This window comes from Zea mays, chromosome 8 (assembly GCF_902167145.1).
Source record: "Zea mays cultivar B73 chromosome 8, Zm-B73-REFERENCE-NAM-5.0, whole genome shotgun sequence".
Lineage (NCBI taxonomy): Eukaryota > Viridiplantae > Streptophyta > Magnoliopsida > Poales > Poaceae > Zea > Zea mays.
Window position 1 is genome coordinate 36,865,068 of NC_050103.1, and position 6,000 is coordinate 36,871,067.

The 6,000-nt window shown below is 43.0% G+C and overlaps 1 pseudogene; it reads right to left on the reverse strand.

The window, feature by feature from the left end:
• Positions 1–5,582, reverse strand: part of LOC109941739 (probable protein phosphatase 2C 48) — a 55,225-nt pseudogene extending 49,643 nt beyond the window's left edge.
• Positions 5,583–6,000: the final 418 nt, after the last annotated feature.

Consider the following 6,000-nt stretch of genomic DNA (forward strand, 5'->3'; position numbering starts at 1 on the left):
TGTGTTGTTGCGACATGTTTCTTGGCTTCTGTTGCGGTGTAGAGTCCAGAGATAGGGGGCGATATAGAAGGTGAAGGTCATGTGGGTTCGTGTTGATGGACCAGGAGCATTGAACGACGAGCGTTGAGTCTTGACCGAGGGACTAGAGAAACCGAGTGACTAGCCATGGTGGCTGACACCTGGGACATCGATAGGTACAAGGACATGTCAGAGCGAATCGTGTCGTCGACGTGATTATTACGAACCAACAAGATACATGTCTAGGATGTAGAGAATACATATGGAGTATGCTACTTGCGGTGTTTTGGTGGTTGATCCTCAAAACTACCCAGCATGACAGTTTGTAGGTTTCACCGAGTTTGGGCCTCAAAACCTGGCTCGGAGGTGGCACATGTCGTCATCACGAAGGGTGCGTCAGGGCAAAGCAACTTCTTGAAGACTACATGGTTGTCAGATCAAAATTCCAAGAGTTTGTCTATTTTGTCCCTAGCTGAGTAGATAGGCTCTAAGTATACAGGGGTAGTTTAGTTAAAAGGAATAACCCTCTATAAATAGGAGGGGAGGGTTGAACCATTCAACTGTCTCTTTTAGCACACTCATTTCCCTCACTCAGTTTATAGTCCTCCTCTTTCTCTTTAGCTAGGAGATGCTTAGATGTTTTGAAACCATATCATCTAGGTTCATGGATTTTTGAGGAAGTGTGGCCGTAACAACACTCAGCCCTCGGGGTGTAACATTTTGTGCCAAATTTGATGGTATATTCTTTTAAGTTGCTTCTTCTCCTCTCAAGCCCTATAGTTTGAGTTTTAAAGTTGAAATTTCCCTTCACAAGTTTGTGGTATTTTGGGGCTAATCTTTGGCTTAGAAACTGTCATAGATTCATTGCAACCTTGGGTATGAGTTGATTCAACTAGTGGACAAGTTGTTTTTACAGATTTGCTCTTTTGACAAAACCCCAAGTCAAGTTCAAGTTTTCTGACTTTAAAGTTTAAAGTCTTTTCAGCTCAAATTTTGTGGACACCTTAGAAACTCCCTTGTGATGGTGTGTGCAAAATTTCAGCCTAATTGGAGTCCGTCAGATCGATTTTCATTCTAGAATTAAAATCCGAGATGATGAAAACAACCTAAATGAGCGTCACAATTTTGGGTTGTTTTGGGGTTTTTGATGTCTGTTTTGTGATATGTTTGTTTCATTGAACTCATGTATGTCACAGGAAATTTTGCACACCTCTCGTGTGCTATTTAAAGTGTTGGAGGTTAAGGTGTGACATTGGGAAGCAAGACAAAGTTGCCTGAATGCAAATATTTTTATTGGCTCTCATTCACCCTCTTTTGGTCGCAAGATTCGATCCTTCAAATAGAAATAAGTTGAGTTGAGGCAAAAGTTTCGGAGTTGGGACTCCACCTCGAGTTCATATCTAAATGGAGATGGAACTGTGTGAACGTGTGTGAGTACGAGTGAAAGAAGGGAAGATGATTGCGGGTGAAACCAGGGGAGGAATCCCCTCTATTTTTAGGGTGTGAGTTCTGGATTTTTTTTTTGATTTTTTCAAATTGAAATGCTTGAAATTGAATAGGTCAATCATATGTTGACACATATACAAACAACATATACAAACAACGAGCGATACCGACCATGTCCGATCGGTTTTGGCTGTGGCCCTAATGCGTCGGTTGGTACCGACCGTGCGGTCTCGAATGAGGGCGGTACCACCCGGAGGTCAACAGCCCAACCAGCCAGATGACTTAGCCGACCGACTCTGGGATCGTCTCGATCGGTACTGACCGCCAGGTTCACCATGCTAAAGGTCGATATTGTACCGACCCACGTTAGATCTGGTCTTATCCATAAATGAAGTCGATGAAGCTCAAAGGTAATCAGATAAATTAGAAATATCAAAAACAAAATCAAATAATGTTCAAATTAAATTTAAACCAAATTCTAATAAAAATAGTAATTTTTATTATAGATAAACATGATATATCAACAGATAAAGAAAACCCCGTGTCCAAGAACACAAGGAGCTAAAGGTGGCCTTGCGTTGCAGGTCAACTACGAAGAGTGTGCCGACGTATTAGGTGTCTATATGTGTGTTGTCCTGTTTACTTTCAGTCGACTTCATATAGACAATTATTGAGCCCACGGGCATGCGAAACAAGAAATGTAAGGACCTAAAGTTAGAATTCTTATTTTTCTCCATAAACTCTAAATCCATAATCTTATGTCATTAATTTTAAAACAATTCAAATTACTTCTCTACCCTATAAACAAAAAATGGATTTTTAGGACAGTTTCATCCTTTTTATGAAAAATCTCATAAATACAAGACACGATTTTCTATATATGAAAAATGTGTCTAAACTTCTAAAATCCCGAGAAAAATTCTAGAGATATATTAGGACACGACAAACCCAAATAAAATATTTGAAACTCATGAAAATATCTCTTAAAGCTTTTAAAAATAAAATTGGATATATAATAAGAAAATATATGCGAACACAAGATTGACTTTGTGCTATTGTGTTTGGGTTGTGATGAGTGGTTGTCAATAGGTAGCACCTTGAAGTGAGTCAGTTGGACTAACAAAGGCATGAGTTTGTATGTGTAGACATCTCTCTCGGCTTGTGGTGTGCAGGTGTAGGTGTACAGGAGACAGTGGTCGACAACGAAGATGAAGATCATACGGGTTCGTGCTTTACTAGGTGTGACGAAGGACGAGCGCTGAGTCTTGACCAAGAGTACTGGAGAAGCTGAGTGAATGATCATGGTTTAGTCCGAACATAATTCCCAAACCTGAACACGGAACCCGAAAATTTCCAAACCCGAAGCCGAAGTAACCGAAACCCGAAATCCATATTCGCTTAGCAACCCAGGAATGCCGAAGTTTAGGGGTGTAATCGGATCGAATACGGACAGATATCACTGGAACCATATTTGTTTTCATATTTTGATTTGAATTCGAATTCGAATACGAATAGCTTCGGATACAAATATGAATACGAATATTCTCGGATGCAAATACGGATAGCCGCATGTCGAATACGGACCTAGTCGGACACGGATAGCATCAGTAACGATTTTTTTATCGGCTCGTGTAATACACCATCCCACACATATCACATTTATTATAATCATTTAGCCACTCCTTGAGTCCATGTACTTTTAGGATTATATATGGACATATGTTGTGCCTCCGTAAAATTTTATGAATTTTTAGGCTATATGTGTATTAGTAATTTATTTATATAGAAAACCATCAAATGCAATTAAATTCATAAAGTATTCTAGTGTCGATCGAAAATTGCAAATAAGTTACCAAGACAAATAAACATTCTATAAGGAGATAACATCAAGTCCCACAAGAAAATTATAAAATGAAGTATTGATTATGTTGAAATTTAATACTTACAGTGATTTAACGTACAATTCACGCAGCAAGTGGAAGAAATGTTGTATTATTATTTCAGAAGCAAATCACATAAAAAGAATTATTAATTAAGAAACTAATCACATAAAAAGAATTATTGTTTAAGAATCAAATCACATAGTATATCGCACACGTTCTAATCAATTGACCATCCTACAAAGTTCAAAATCCAAATGGATTATTATTTAAGAACAAATCACAGAAAAAGGGGAAATAATATAAAAACAAAAAAGTAAAAAGTACGCTATGTGTGTTGTGGCTTGTGTTTGAGTCGAATGGCCAAACTAGCTTCTAACCGGTTGGCCCTGATGGCCCACGCGCTTTAGCGCGACCTACTCTTTGCAAATCTGCAGCCACTTTTAATCCCACCTTGCCTATCCAATTTCGTTGGGGTGACTTGGCTCTATAAAGGGAACACGAGACATCGGAGCAAGACTGTATGTATGTGCGACCTTCATGTCGTATTTAAATAAAATATAAATAAATTTTGATTGGATATTTATCGGATACTGTTCAGATGTATTCGAAAAATGTATTGGATATTTGGTATCCGTCGGATGTTTATTATATTATATTTGATTTCGATATAAATATCCTTATTTGTATTTGTTATTCGAAAATAAGTCCGGATATCCGAAAAAATGCATTCGAATCTCTATTCGACCATTTTGGACGGTTCGAATGTCCGATAATATTTATTCAGATTACACCCCTACCAAAGTTAATCAAGATAATTCGGGTACTGACCTACTGTACCCGAACTCTCGAACCCACGAAGCGCACCGCACGACACAGGTCATACCCAGGGTCCTAGACTCAGCACTTCAGTGGTCAGCAGTCAACACCCATTCGTCTCCCCGACTCCTCGTCTTCCTCTTTCCAAAATTGCCAATGCCAATCCCGGATTCTTCGCCGTCACCTTCCGTTTCGTCTCCCCAAGGACCGCAACCCCAATCAGCAAGCGATGGCTATTGGCCTGTTGCCTTGCGCCCTTGCCTGCCTATTCTGGTGTTCCCTGTTGGCTCCGGCTCTGCACAATCCGCACTTTGTTGGAAACAGATAGGGATCGATCGGTCGCTAGAGCACTCAGCCTCACTGTCACTCGGACGCGCGATAAACTAGATGAACAACAGTGAGCACTGAAGACGGTCTTTTGCGCAGCGCACATCTGCTTACTGCATTTTCTCCTTTTATTAACTCATTCATAGGTGAGACTCAGGACCTGGTCGCAAACTCGCATGTGCCCATGCTCCCGCAACCGGCTGCGCCATCCCACAGCCAAGTGCATGACCATCGTGCCCACAATTTTAGCTCCACCTATTGACTCTGCATGCAAGGAAAAAAGACCCGGTCTCAGCCGTGGCATGCACGCACAGGAGCACCACGTCTGACTAACCACTACACCTAAACTTAAGCACCAAGACTAAGCACAACGACTAAGTAAACAAGATTATCCTTGACAATCTCCCCCTTAATCTTGTTGCATTGGTTCTATACTAAAGACACCACTATGGACGCGTAGCTCCTGGAGTCGTGCGCGTGGGAGTGGCTTTGTGAATAAGTCTGCCAGCTGATCACTGGTTCTGATTAAATCGGCCACCAAAACGCCATTGTTGATGCAGTCCCGGATGAAATGAAACTGAATGTCGATGTCTTTGCTACGATCATGTAGCATCGGGTTTTTGGCAAGGGCAAGCGCAGACTTGTTGTCGATGTAGAGCAACAGCGCGATGACCTTCGTGTTCAGCAGATCTGCAACCAGGCGTGACAGCCACACTCCCTGACATGCCCCGGTGGCGCCGGCAATGTAGTCCGCCTCGCATGACGACAGCACCACCACACGCTGCTTCTAGGACTGCCAGCTGACCGGCTCCGGCCAAGGAAGAAGATAGCGCCAGAGGTGCTCTTCCTGTCATCTCCGTCTCCGGCGTGATCGACATCACTGTATCTGATCAATTCTAGCGTTCCTTTCCCACGGCGATATACACACCCATGGGTTTTTGTTCCGGCGATGTACCTTAGCAAGTGCTTGACATCTCTCCAATGCTCAGTCATGGGCGCCTCCATGAACCGGCTCACATAGCCAACTGCAAACGCAATGTCAGGACGCGTGTGAACCAAGTACCTTAGGCTCCCGACGATGCTGCGGTACATGGTCTTGTCCACCGGAGGATTTGAGCTCGCCTTGCTCTATTTCAGGCGTGGCTCCATTGGAGTGTCGCACGGATTTCACCCTGAGAGCCCAGCCTTCTCGATGATCTTGCCTACGTAGGTGCTCTGGCACAAAGTGATGCCCATCAAGCTCTGACAGACTTCGATCGCCAGGTAGTAGTGGAGCAGTCCGAGATCGCTCATGTTGAAAAGCCTCGCCATCTCGCCCTTGAACTTGACAACCTCAGCCTGGTTCGCTCCCACCACGACGAGGTCGTCCACATAGACACCGACGATCAGCAGATCGTTGCCGGTGCCTCGTACATATACAGCGTGCTCCTCCGTGCTGCACCTGAATCCAAGTGACAGCAATGAGCTGTCGAGCTTGGCATTCCAGGCCCTGGGCGCTTGTCGAAGCTCG